The sequence below is a fragment of the Herpailurus yagouaroundi genome, unplaced genomic scaffold (genome assembly GCF_014898765.1).
Source record: "Herpailurus yagouaroundi ecotype Mexico unplaced genomic scaffold, PumYag 160, whole genome shotgun sequence".
Lineage (NCBI taxonomy): Eukaryota > Metazoa > Chordata > Mammalia > Carnivora > Felidae > Herpailurus > Herpailurus yagouaroundi.
The window spans coordinates 24,851,301-24,864,789 of NW_024412401.1; the positions used below are offsets into that span (position 1 = coordinate 24,851,301).

General features: G+C 38.6%; 1 protein-coding gene across 2 annotated transcripts in view; it reads left to right on the forward strand.

Moving 5' to 3' along the window:
- The window catches only part of TGFBR1 (transforming growth factor beta receptor 1), a 56,240-nt gene that overhangs the window by 545 nt on the left and 42,206 nt on the right, over positions 1 to 13,489 (forward strand). The window lies entirely within an intron of this gene.

A 13,489-nucleotide genomic window follows, 5' to 3' on the forward strand; every position in this document is an offset into this window, starting at 1 on the left:
TTGGACTTAATTAGCATCCAGAACAGTGCTCAGTCCATGCTGGGGAGAAGCTTCCAGACTACACTGGTGTGCATACAGCACAAAGTTGATCCTGGTGCCGTTAGCCTGTAGTCTAGACTCCCTCAACTGGTCTGCCCATGCTTGTTTATGTTGATCTTTCATCGATTCTGAAGCAGCTCAAATGCACTTTTAAATTTATAATTTAGCTTCCTTTTTAAGACGTTGCAGTTATTCCTTATTGTCTGGGTATCTATCAGTTTTGTATTTCTCTGCCCAGCTTCTCCTCTCTTTAACAGATTTCTCTAGGGAAATTGGTTCCCTGTCCCTAGTACACAGATTAGTACCATACCAGTATGTCCACATATATATCCCGTGTGAGAGTCTGGTTTCCTTTCTGCCATCGTGTAAGTTTTTTCTTTGAAAACATGCCTAAACCCCCAACTCTTTTTTTGTTGTTGTTGTTAAGTTTATTGATTTATTTTGAGTGAGAGAGAGAGCGAGAGAGCGCGTGTGAGAGCATGAGCCAGCCGGGGAGAGGCAGAGAGGGAGGGAGAGAATCCCAAGCAGGCTCTGTGCTGTCAGTGCATAGCATGATGAGGGGCTTGATCCCGAGAACCGTGAGATCTGTGAGATTATGATCTGAACGTAAATCAAGAGTCAGATGCTTAACCAACTGAGCCACCCAAGCACTCCTTCATAAATGCTTCTCGAATGTCTCTTCTTTTCTTTGTGTGCAGCCATCAGTTTAGCCCTGCCTGTTATCCCTTGACTCTAAGTTGCTTTCTAGTTTCTCTCCTCTAGGCTTTTCTATAGGCTATTGCCAAGCTAATCTTCCTCAGCCATCCTCACAAAGGGTTTACAAGATTTTCCATTTGTATTCAGCAGTTAGAGCAATACTTGAGGCTTATGATTGAAGCCATCTCTGAGTATTCAACCAAAGAGTCTCAACTCGTTACTACTGTAAACCCTCAATTCCGGTGATTTCTGTTTTCCCACTGACTCTTGACTTTTTAGCCTTTTAACAACATACTTAACTTTACCCCTTTTGGGAATGTGAGGAGAGAAGTTCTCAGTCCTGTCTTCATGTACTGATTTAGTTCCTGAACTCTTTATTTCCTTGAACTGTATAGTACTTACAGTTTGTGTTGTTTATTTCTACCATTCCTGTGCCGTTCTTTAACTATACTTTTGAATGTGTTATAGGTACCCAGAGGGCAAGGGTTATGCCTTTTCCTTTATGCTTTTGGAACCTAGCACTGTGTTTTATATTCTGTTCCACTTAAATGCTTGTTGATTAAGTGAATTCCACTTGACTGAGCCTTCCTTTAGTATTTATACTGTTTTATGTAAGTACAGCTTATGCAATATTAATTGGCATTTCTGTGTATATAATATGGAAATTGCATAATGTGATGAAAGAAGCAGTTGGTTATTAGATTTGCTTGTTAGTCTCAACCTCACCCCTAGTTATACAGAAACTCTGGATCATACCTACTTTTCCTAATTCATGAGATTTTGAATACCAGATGAGAAAGTTGTATTGGAGTTTGAGGTTGCTATTTTGTGTTGATATTACTGGATTGATGTTCAGCCACCAATTTCCACTGGGCCACGTGTGTTTTGACTGATCAGACATCCTTTCTGATTGGTTGGCACCATTGTGGAGCCAGTTGTTAAATATTTTTAATATTACCCCTGCAGAGAGGCATCAAGTAGTCAAAGAGGGGAATGATTAATGTAGGCTGAAGTAATGGGGGGAGGCTTTCTGGACACTTTAGGACTTGAACTGACTTTGAAAGTTAGCTTAAATTCAAATGGGCAGAGAGGGAGATTTGATGAGTAGTAAGCTGTGTCCCCCACTGTCCTGGGGCCTACACCAGGGCAGGAATCAAAGCTTTTATTGACTGGCAAGTTCCTTTTTAGAGTTCAGTTCTTTATTCTATACTGCAGGGTTTGGATGTATTACCACGGTTTCTTTCCCCCAATTCTGAAAACTCTGTAATATGTGAATGGAAACAAAATAGAAAGCTAATCTAAGTGGGATAAATAAGGGAAAATAATATTATGGACTGCCCACCAGGGGTAAGCATTCTAATGCTAAAAGTTGTAAGTCCCTTTGGTTTATAAGGGAAAAAAATGACATCAGAGATTAGGTGAATTTCTTAGGGTCAGACAGAACTAAGACAGGAATTTAGATTATCTCATTCCAAATCTTCTGCTCTTTTTTTTTTTTTTTTTTAATTTTTAACGTTTATTTATTTTTGAGACAGAGAGAGACAGAGCATGAACAGGGGAGGGGCAGAGAGAGAGGGAGACACAGAATCTGAAACGGACTCCAGGCTCTGAGCTGTCAGCACAGAGCCCGACGCGGGGCTCGAACCCACGGACCGTGAGATCATGACCTGAGCTGAAGTCGGACGCCCAACCGGCTGAGCCACCCAGGCGCCCCACAAATCTTCTGCTCTTTAAAATATGAAGGGCTTTGAGGAGGGGAGGGCAGGGTTAATGGAGTGACTTACCTAAGTGAAGTTAGTTATCTTGAATTTTACAGAATTTATGAAAAGTGACTTCTGATGGAGTGGGGGAGGGGCTTAAAAGTCCTCAAGAGAAGGTCAATATCCTTTTTATATTGCTGATAAAAAGACCTGGTGTAGAGCTTATTGATTGAGAAGAGTAGGCTTTAGTAGTTTAAAAGATGGTAAAGCTGTTTGGGGTTTAATTGAAGTGGATGTAATTGAGAGGACTTGCAGTGCATGGTCTAGGTTTAGAGTTTTAGATGATCTACTTTGTTGAAATTAAATAGGGAACTGACATGATCAAAATAATTGAGAGGGAGGTAAATCTTGTTCCTCTGAGGAGGGCTGCTTATGTGGAGAAGACCTTTGCTGAAAGGTTCTTCTAGGCCTAGTTGAAACAGTTATCTGAACTCAACACCATTCTGGTAGTACCTTTGTAGTTCATCAGATATTTTCATATCTAATGACATGGGTTTTAAAAATGCCATTTTTTTTTATGGATGGCCCTTTTGATGTGAGAACATGTTTCTTCAAACCACAGAGCCTCCTGCGCATGTTGACAAACTGCCTGCCTTTTGCTGTTCTTTCTTGGTTGTGGCTTACATAATGCAAGTTCTCTGAACAGATGGACTGTGGTTTGTTATCATGTGATTGGGTCACATCTTTGCTTCCTGCTTCTGGAATTGAGGGCAGATGCTGGCATGTATCTCAGGGATTTTCATGCATTGTCCCATAGAACTGGCTTGAGAAAACTTTTGGAATCTTAAAAATTATGGTCTGTCTTGACCTGGCCTAACTCTAATACTTAGGGTAATTAATGACTTTCTTAACTGAATTTCTTCATTATCAAATCCAACTGTTAGGCATAAACATTAAGATTTGTTGCTACTTTGAATGAGATCCAGTTTTAGCTCTACAGTTTTGGCCCAGGTGATGCAGGTAGGTTTCTTATGGTTACCCTTTTTTTATATGAACTTAATGATTGGTTGACTTATAGGCTATTTGCTTTAGACAGACACTTTCTCCAACACTAGTGAGAGAGAGAAGTAAGTCTGGGTCCAGTTTCTGTGGGTCCAGTTTCATAGATCATATCTGGCTTTTTGGAAAGCTACTCCCTGTTTGGCAATCTAAGAGAATACACATGATAAAGAATGATTTCTAACTTAAAAAAAAATTATGACTTGCAGGAGATGGGTGCACACAGGTTACTTTGACATTTCTTGAAGATTCAGTGGTTCATGTACCATTTATCAATCTGAAAAGAATATATGATAAGAATGTGCCAGGCATTCTGTCTGCCTTGTCTCATTTAATTCTCAGAACCAACGCTGATGGTAGTTGTATAATAGTACAAAAGTTTCTTACTTATGTACCAGTTAATTTCCAGAAGATTTTTTTTTAAGTCCATTTGTTACTAGGTCCCGGTGACCAATGCTCAAGAGTTAACTGTAGATTTTGATGACATTGGGTTTTTTTTTTTTTTAATGTTTATTTTGAGAGAGAGAACATGTATACAAGTGGGGCAGAGAGAGAGGGAGAGAGAATCCCAAGCACGCTCCGTGCTGTCAGCACAGAACCCAACACGGGGCTCGATCTCATAAACCATGAGATCATGACCTGAGCCAAAATCAAGCATCAGACACTTAACTGACTGGGCCATCCAGGTGCCCTGATGACATTGGTTCAAACCCAGGATTCTTTTCAGCTATCTTACATGTTATTCAAAGATATCAATATTCTTTCATCTTTTAGTCATAGATATATTTATAAAAAAAGATACTGCTTTAGATAGAGATCTGTAGGCTAGTAACAGTCCAACCACTGAGGTTCGAATGATTGTGCATTACCACCAACTCCAGTAGGCAGAGTTAACAGGATTTTGCTCAGACTGGAACTTAGTTTGTATCTGTGAAAGTTTGTAAAAGGAAGAGCTTCTGTGTTTCCATTTTACAGACCAGGAAACTGAGGTCATGATGTTAATAAGTGGTGGGACCTGCACTTGAACATTTTCAGAGGGTGTACTGTTTCCTGCACATCATGTTGCTTTTGTATACAGTAAATATCTTGTTTCGGTCACTTCATCAGGAAGGGTTTTTTTTTTTTCTTCTTTTTTTTCAACCATGAGAATTTGCTTCAGCTTGTCTTATAGTGTGCCTCTTTGCAACTGCAAGTTACTCAGATGCTTGCAGTCTTTGACTTATATTTTTAGGTAATTTTAATCTCTCTGATGAGTCTAATGATAGTTGATCACACACTATTTGTATTGATTTATATATTTTCATAGCACACTCTTTGCTTCTTAAAGTAACATAACCACAGACTTGAAAATAGCTGAAAATTTGAATTAGAGAAAAGAAAAAAGCTATCACTGTCCATCATTAACACTTTGACTCATCCATTCCCCATGGGTTTTTTTTTTTTAGTATAATAAAGTCATTAAAAAAATCATTCTATCTCTTTCAGTAGTTTATCAAAGCTAATAAAAGTGTTTTTAAGTTGCAAAGAGCTTCAGCTTGTAGTGACCAACACAGTGGGAAGTAGAGAAAGAGGCTGACTTCCTTTAAGAAATATGATACCTGGGGGGTGCCTGGGTGGCTCAGTCAGTTGAGCATCAGAGTTTGGCTCAGGTCATGATCTCACGGTTCGTGGGTTCGAGCCCTGCATCGGGCTCTGTGCTGGTAGCTCAGAGCCTGGAGCCTGCTTCAAATTCTGTGTCTCCCTCTCTCTGTCCCTCCCTCGCTTGCACTCTGTGTCTGTCCGTCTCTCCCTCTCAAAAATAAATAAACATTAAAAAAAAAATAAAATAGAGAAATATGATACTTGGGAAATATGATAAATACAGATTCAGTAATAGCAGCCATAGGCACTGCTTTATAGAAGTGGTAGGACTTGATCCCCTGCCTTGTGGGATGGACAGAGTTTAGATTGGGGCAGAGAGAAAGCTCTCCTAGGTAGGGGAGGATGATGCATATGAAGAAGGAGCATGTTAAGTTCCAAAAATTTTAAAGGGAGGAGTGGAGGTTCATGATTTAGAGGATGGGTTCAAGGAATTATGGGCCTTAAAAATCAGGTGAGTGGTTTTAATCTGATGTGTTTTTATGACATTTCAAAGAAATCAGAGGAGCTGGTAGTAGGGCCTTTGCAGGGCTGTCCCTTTGCCTCTGCTCTTCCCCACATATCCGCACAGGCTCCTCCCTTACTTCTTCCACATCTTTGCTCAAATGTCACCTTTTTCTCAATGAGACTTACCCTGACCACGCTTTTTTTAAATTGCCATTATCTTACTCTGCTTTTTCTTTTTTTGTAACATTTACTACCTTCTGAGATCCTGTACTTACTTAACCGTATTTACTTATTTACTCTGTCTGTTGTTTCCCTTTTCCTACTAGAATATAAGTTTATGAAAATGGATATTTCTGTTTTGTTCCCACTGTATCACAAGGGCATAGAAAGTGTCTGGTGCATCATAGGCACGCAGTAAATATTTGTTGAACGGCAGTAGATCTTAGTTGTAAGAAGTTGGAGTACAAAAATTAAGGATTCCATGAAATAAAAAAAGAATGACTCCAGGACTTTTACATCTGGATAATGCTTTTAACTAGTAAGGAATTAGGTGAGAGAAAGATTGACAGGGAAATGAAACCTGATTTGAACATGTTGAGTTTGAGGTGAGGGTCGCATAACCAAGTGGAGTTTTTCAGTAGGCAGCAAAGATGTAAGATTGGAATGTGGTTGGAAATGGGAGAGAATCTTAGGCAAGGAAACAATTATCAGCATTTGCCTTCTACCTCATTCTCTCTCTCTCTCTCTCCTTTTTTTTTTTTTTTTTTTTTTTATTCTGGTGCCCTAAAAAGCCACCTTAAGTGAAGTATTTATTTTGACTCTGAACTCCTAGCTTAGATGTGGAGCCTTGCTCAGTTCACTGAGATATTCTTCCCTCCTGGATTGCAGGTCCATGCTTTGTTCTCTCCACCCCCTCCAACACCAAAGAAATATGTATTCAGAATTATTTGTGATCTTCTGATTGTACTGACATTAGCGTTCAAGCTCTCTTTCACCTCTTGAGAATCTGCTCTGGTTCTTGGATGAGGTAAAAGAGAGGCCAACATATAGCATTCTTACTCTTTAGCATTCATACCTTTGAGAGGAGCACTATTTTGTAACTTTCTTATTGTATGGGAAAAATCTATTCAGTGATTGGCTTGTGTCCTCTGTTTTCCAGGAAAGGATTTAGGAAACTTGAAATAAAAATATATGCAGTAAGATCAGAACTAATGACCAGAAAGATAAGAACCAATAAATAAAAGGGGAAAAGAAAGAACAATTCTCCATAACTTTTAGCTGGGGAAAGCTTTTGTAGTTGAACACAATACGTAGCTCTGAGTTTTCTAGCAGTGAGAGCAATCAGGGAACCTGATAGTTTGCATCTCATTGCCTGTTATTGAGCATTTATGGGAGGCTGCCTCCTTCCTTAATAATAAGGAGCCCCAGACACAAAGATGCAATGCAGGGAGAATCTCTAAGTAGTAAAGGCTTCCTGGACCTCAGCCCTGATTCTCGTTCGCAGGCTTCTTCTTCAGCATGTATTGAGGGTTGTGCTACCATTTTTCTTCTCCATGCAAAGGCTGTGATCCAAGTATGGACACACTAGTCTTACGCTAATGCCAGTGGAACAGCTGATGTAAGGCTGCAGCATTTAAATCAAGCTTAGCTAAAAGCTAGAGGATAATGAATAGAGAAAGCAACATGAAACTGTTCAAGCTGGCTTACAAAGACATTTTCCTCATGTCCTTATCTTTTGGCCTGTCTCCATTTGGCAGACATCATCTGAGTACTGCCACCAGAAGTGAATAGAGCCAGGCATTTATCTTTCTTCAAACAGGGCCAAAACAGCAGGGTCCAGAGAGTGTCTTTGCTTGGGTTTCCCATCTGAAGAGCTGCCTCCTTTCTGGGTGATGGATGTTGGGATCGACGACTTCCTTTAGGAGAGACCACACATACTCAGAGAATGTGTCCTTACACAGGCAGGATGCATAGTAACCCCAATATTCATGTAAAAGATACTCACATATGTTACCATGAAGGATATTCTTTGTTAGAAACATGCCAATTTCATGGGAAAAACAAGTTTTTCCCTGCTCTCGAGCAGAATCTATTATAGAAGTCTTTGTATAAGGGGCATGAGAGAGAAATCAAGTGAAGAGTTTGGGTTTATCACCGTCCATGACTTGAGTAGATTCACTTTCCTTTCTTCTCAGTCCTAGTGTTTCCTTGTTCTAATCAACAGGGCTGAACCTCCTTATTTTTGTTCATTTGCTTCAGGATAACCATTCCATCTAGATTTCCTAGGTGTGAACCTCACGTATTACATAATAGTGTGTATTTATAGTTCTAGGACACCTTGTGCGGGCATCCTGTTACATTTCTACAATATAAGATCTTTAAATATGCATTGAAATACAAATAGCTCCCATGGAAAAAAGCAAAAACAAACAGCTTTTTTTTTTAACTAGAAGTGAGGGCTAATATTTGGGAGCAATGAACATGGAGGAGATAGGTAAGCCTGAAGAGGAATGTAGAGATAGAAAATTAGTAACTGACTTTTAATTTATATGAACACGCACAATATATGTATGATCTTTGTTGGTTTTTTTCTGGATGTATTTATTCCCAAGTGGAACCATAATGTGCTCTAATTGAGTCTCTTTGTTTAGCACATGGCTGTTGATTTGAGTACTTTCTCCAATTGAAAAACTGACATTTTAATTTTGTTATTCAATGTGCAACAGATTTAAATAAAAACACCAAGATTGTGTATTGTAGATTTCCTTCAACAATAATTATATGTAATTATTTTACCAAAATAAACAAGTTAAAGTAGTTTTGGCTGTTTTATCGCATTTTACATTTGGAAAAAAATTACACACCAGGGACCAGAGTTTGCTCATGTTTCTCAGTGAGGAATGAAAATTTCTGTTTGCTAGTTCTAGCTAGTTCCACCAAAGCAGTACAAAATTGATGTTAGTAAAAGGTACTGAAAATGTGAAGGGGAAGTGCAACTGGAATTAGGTCAGAATGGCTGCATGCTACTAAAAACAGTGGGTAGTTTTCATGAATGTGGTATCTCAAAATTTTAAGGAACCTATGAAGATTAAATGAGATTATAGCATACTTCCTGCCACATAGAAAACACAAAGTAAATGGCAGTTATTTTTAAGAAAATTTCATAGAAATATAGGATTTTTAGGCTATAAACAACCATAAGTATGGGGATCATGATTATATTTTGTCTCACTTTATTTTACAGGTGAGGAAACTGGGACTCTGAACATATATGGTATTTCAGGATAATTTTAGGAAAATAATTCAGCTAATAACTAAACAGGAATTTCACTTAAAACTTCACTTACGGGGTGCCTGGGTGGCGCAGTCGGTTAAGTGTCTGACTTCAGCCAGGTCACGATCTCGCGGTTCGTGAGTTCGAGCCCCGCATCGGGCTCTGGGCTGATGGCTCGGAGCTTGGAGCCTGTTTCCGATTCTGTGTCTCCCTCTCTCTCTGGCCCTCCCCCGTTCATGCTCTGTCTCTCTCTGTCCCAAAAATAAAAATAAAAAACGTTGAAAAAAATTAAAAAAAAAAACCAAAAAACAAAACTTCACTTAGCATCCCCCACCCCTTTTTAAAAAATGTTTATTTTTGAGAGAAAAGAGTGAGCACATGGGGGAGGGTCAGAGAGAGAGAATCCCAAGCAGGCTCTGCACTGTCAGCACAGAACCCGATGCGGGGCTTGATCTAACAAACTGGGATTGTGACCTGAGCCAGAATCAAGAGTTGGACGCTTACCCAACTGAGCCACCTAGGCACCCCTAGCACCCTTTTTCTCATTCAAGTCTCCATTAGGGAGAATGGTTTTTTTTAATTGCCTGAATTTATGGAAGATCTCCTTAAATGCTCTGAAATTAGACCCTCAACAGATGGTAAATAATGATAAAATCAATATAGCAAAATAGTGACAATTACAGAATTTAGGTGTTCACAGTTTTTCTGAATGTTCTGAATGCTTCTGAATGTTTGAAAATCTTCATACTAAAAAGTTGGGATAATTGAAAAAAATCTATAGTATCTCCTCATCCCAGATATGTTTCTAATACTGATCTCTCTAAACATAGACAAACCAACAGTACTTGCTATAGCCAAACGAAGTAAAAAAGCCAGGGCCCAGTGCCCTCTGGGATACACACAGTCGGCCCTTTTCTTCACATTCTTTAAGGATTGAGAACCACAGATCTTTTGTCCTTTACTTTTCTTTCTTTTCTCTCTCTTCTTTTTTTTTTTGTAAATTATTTGAAATGCTCTAATCACCAACAAAGCAAGCCAATTAACACAATTATCACTGTAGATCACTTTCTTATGAACACATACTCTATTTTTTCTCTTTCCATTGTTTTGATTTTATTTTTCCCATGGTAAATTTTAACTTTTGTTCTCTTCCTTATTTATAATGCATTTAAAAAAATTTTTTTTAACGTTTTTATTTATTTTTGAGACAGAGACAGAGCATGAACGGGTGAGCGTCAGAGAGAGGGAGACACAGAATCTGAAACAGGCTCCAGGTTCTGAGCTGTCAGCACAGAGCCCGACGCGGGGCTCAAACTGACGGACCGCGAGATCATGACCTGAGCCGAAGTCGGCCGCTTAACCGACTGAGCCACCCAGGCGCCCCTATAGTGCATTTTTTAAAAATGTTTTTTTTTGAGAGAGAGACAGCATGAGTGGGGGAGGGGCAGAGAGAGGGGGAGACACAGAATCCAAAGCAGGCTTCAGGTTCTGAACTCTCAACAGAGAGTTCAATGTGGGGCTCGAACCCACGAACTGTGAGATCATGACCTGAGCCAAAGTCGGATGCTTAACCAACCAAGCCACCCCAGGCACCCCTATTTATAATGCATTTATGAGCTTGAGTCTTTCTGCTCTCATGCAGTCTTTTTCCCCAAGATCACAATTGTTTTTTCCACTTTATTCTTTAAAAAACAAACAAACAAACAAACAAACAAAAGGCAAGGTCACATAAATATTCTTCTAGCTAGAGACTTTCCACCATTTCTCATTGATCATATACGTTATGTCAGATCTAGCTTTCCCTTGCCTTATGATGGGAGAAGGGGAAGGAGGGAGGAGTTTCAATAAATTTGAATTTAGGAGTCAGGCAGAAACCTTAGGGGATACTTTTCAAGGAGCAACAGACTCAGAATTAGCTGTGCATTGCAAACAGATGGCATGCCCTAAGGAAATAGCTGGGGTGCTTGCATCTAATTTAGCATAGAGATCCTGGAACTGGGGGGAAAGTCTCATGGAACAAATGGGTATAATCACCTGTGAACCATTCTAAACCATAGCTAGGGCATAGTAATTATTGACTTCTATATAGATGTCATAAATTCTGTACATGTGCTGCATAATTCTATACATCAAGTCCTGATAGACCCTTACCTTTTAATAACCAGCCTTCTACTAGAGGCCTTCTTCAGTAACCAAAATGCTAGCATTAATGCTAACAGCAATTTGAAACCCATATTCCTAGTGCTAAGCTTCTGGACATTTATATCGTGATGTCTGAAAACTGTATTTGGTTGGTTCTTCTGAAAGGAGCTCAGACAACATTAGATACTCTCACATCCTCATGCCCCAAGAAAGGCCATGGATTTAGTGGTTAGAAATATTACAACATATTATAAAAGTCACCTCATTTTGGCTGGTCTTTTCTGTCCTTATTTGTTTTAATTTAGCTGTATTCCTCTAGGAGACTGCAACCAGAATTGAACTGCTTACTTTGATATTTTGTTTGACAGAGAAGATGAACATTTCAGACTAGGGAAGTCAAGAAATTAAAACTTGTGTACCTATATGTGTGGTTCACCAAGTCTTGGAGATTTCCAGCAGTGTTTATCTCTGCCATTCCTCTTTTAGCTAAATTCAGTGTTTCTTTGTTCTGAAAAGGGATGGGAATGACATAAAGCTAAATACCAAGAGACTCAATTAAGTGTGGAAAGTGTGATTGCTTCCGTGGAGCAGGAAATAGAAAGGGCTGGATGTTGGAGAGCTGCTATCTTTTTTGTGGGAGGAGGGGTAACAGTTTTGTAGAATTATTTGACACTGTAGACTCTGTACATACATAACTTTGATAAAAATAAAATCTAACTAAAAAAATAAGCAATGGTCAGGACACCTGGGTGGCTCAGTGGGTTAAGCGTCCGACTTCAGCTCAGGTCGTGATCTCATGGTTCGTGGGTTCAAGCCTCATGTTGGACTCTCTGCTGACAGCTCAGAGCTTGGAGCCTGCTTTAGATTCTGTCTCCCTCTCTCTTTGCCCCTCCCCCGCTTGCATTCTGTCTCTTTCAAAAATAAATAAACATTAAAAAAATTAGAAAAGAATATTTGAGTAACACAATAATAAAGATTTAATGTATTCCAATTTTATAATCATGAACACTATTCTTTTAAAATACTTCTTCACTTTTCCAGGAAACTGGTGATAGGAAGGTCTACAAAGAATACCCAAATTAGAAATTCACAACAACTAAAAGAAAAAGTCAAAATAAATAATATATCCTCTTGGAAATATAAGATTTTTCTTCTAAATAATCCCTGTAGTAAAGAGGAAATTATAGTTGTAATTACAAACCATTTAGAAATGACCGGCAACACAAGCCCTACAAAACTAGTGGGGATTTTGCTAAAGCAGTACCCAAGAGAAAATTCGAAAGCAAGAAGATTTCAAGCTAGAGAAGGAATTAAGTACAAATCAACCTAACTGCATGCAAAGGAAATAAAGGTTTAGAAAAAATTACAGTAGATTTGATCTATAAAACACCAAATTGATTCTTTTTAAACACAGTACTAAAATGGACAAATATTTGAAAATCTAAAAGAAGAAAAAGACATGAATAAGAAAAATGATATAGGAGAACAGTATCTTTTTGACAGACTTTAATGTATTTTAATGTAGTTTAACTTCCGTTGTTTTCTCTTAAAGGTTAGGGCTTTTTGAATCCTATTTGATTAATCTTTCTGGACTCAATGTCTTGAAAATATTTATGTTTTATTCTAGAAGTCATCTTGCTTTACTTTAATGTTGATATGTATAGTCCATCTGGAGTTGATTTTTCATTATGGAATGAAATATATATATATATTATTTTTAAATTTAATTTTTAATTAAAAATTTTTTTTAACATTTATTTATTTTTTGAGAGATAGAGACAGAGCATGAGCAGGTGAGGGGCAGAGAGAGAGGGAGACACAGAATCTGAAGCATGCTCCAGGCTCTGAGCTGTCAGCACAGAGCCTGATGCAGGGCTCAAACTCACAAACCGTGAGATCGTGACCTGAGCCAAAGTTGGTCGCTTAACCGACTGAGCCACCCAGGCACCCCTAATTTTTAATTTTAATTCCAGCTACTTACCGTACAGCATAATGTTACTTTTCTCCTCTCTCAAGTTTTACTTAAATTCTAGTTAGTTAACATACAATGTAATATTTATTTCAGGTTTAGAATTTAGTGATTCAACACTTCATATGATACCTGGTGCTCATATCAACAAGTGCACTCCTAATCCCCATCACCTATTTAATCCCCCACCCTCCTCCCCACTGGTAACCATCAGTTTGTACTCTATACTTCAGAGTCTTTTTCTTGGTTTGCCTCTCTCTCTCCCCCCCGCCTTTGCTTATTTGTTCCGTTTGTTAAATTCCACATGTGAGTGAAATCATGTGGTATTTGTCTTTTTCTGACTTATTTTGCTTAGCATAATACTCTCTAGCTCCATTCATGTCATTGCAAATGGCAAGATTTCATTCTTTTTTATGGCTGAGTAATATTTCACTGTGTATATGTATGTGTGTGTATGTGTTTTATTTTTTATTTTTAAAATTTGTATGCCTAGTTGATCCAGCACTACTGTTGGTAATATCTTCC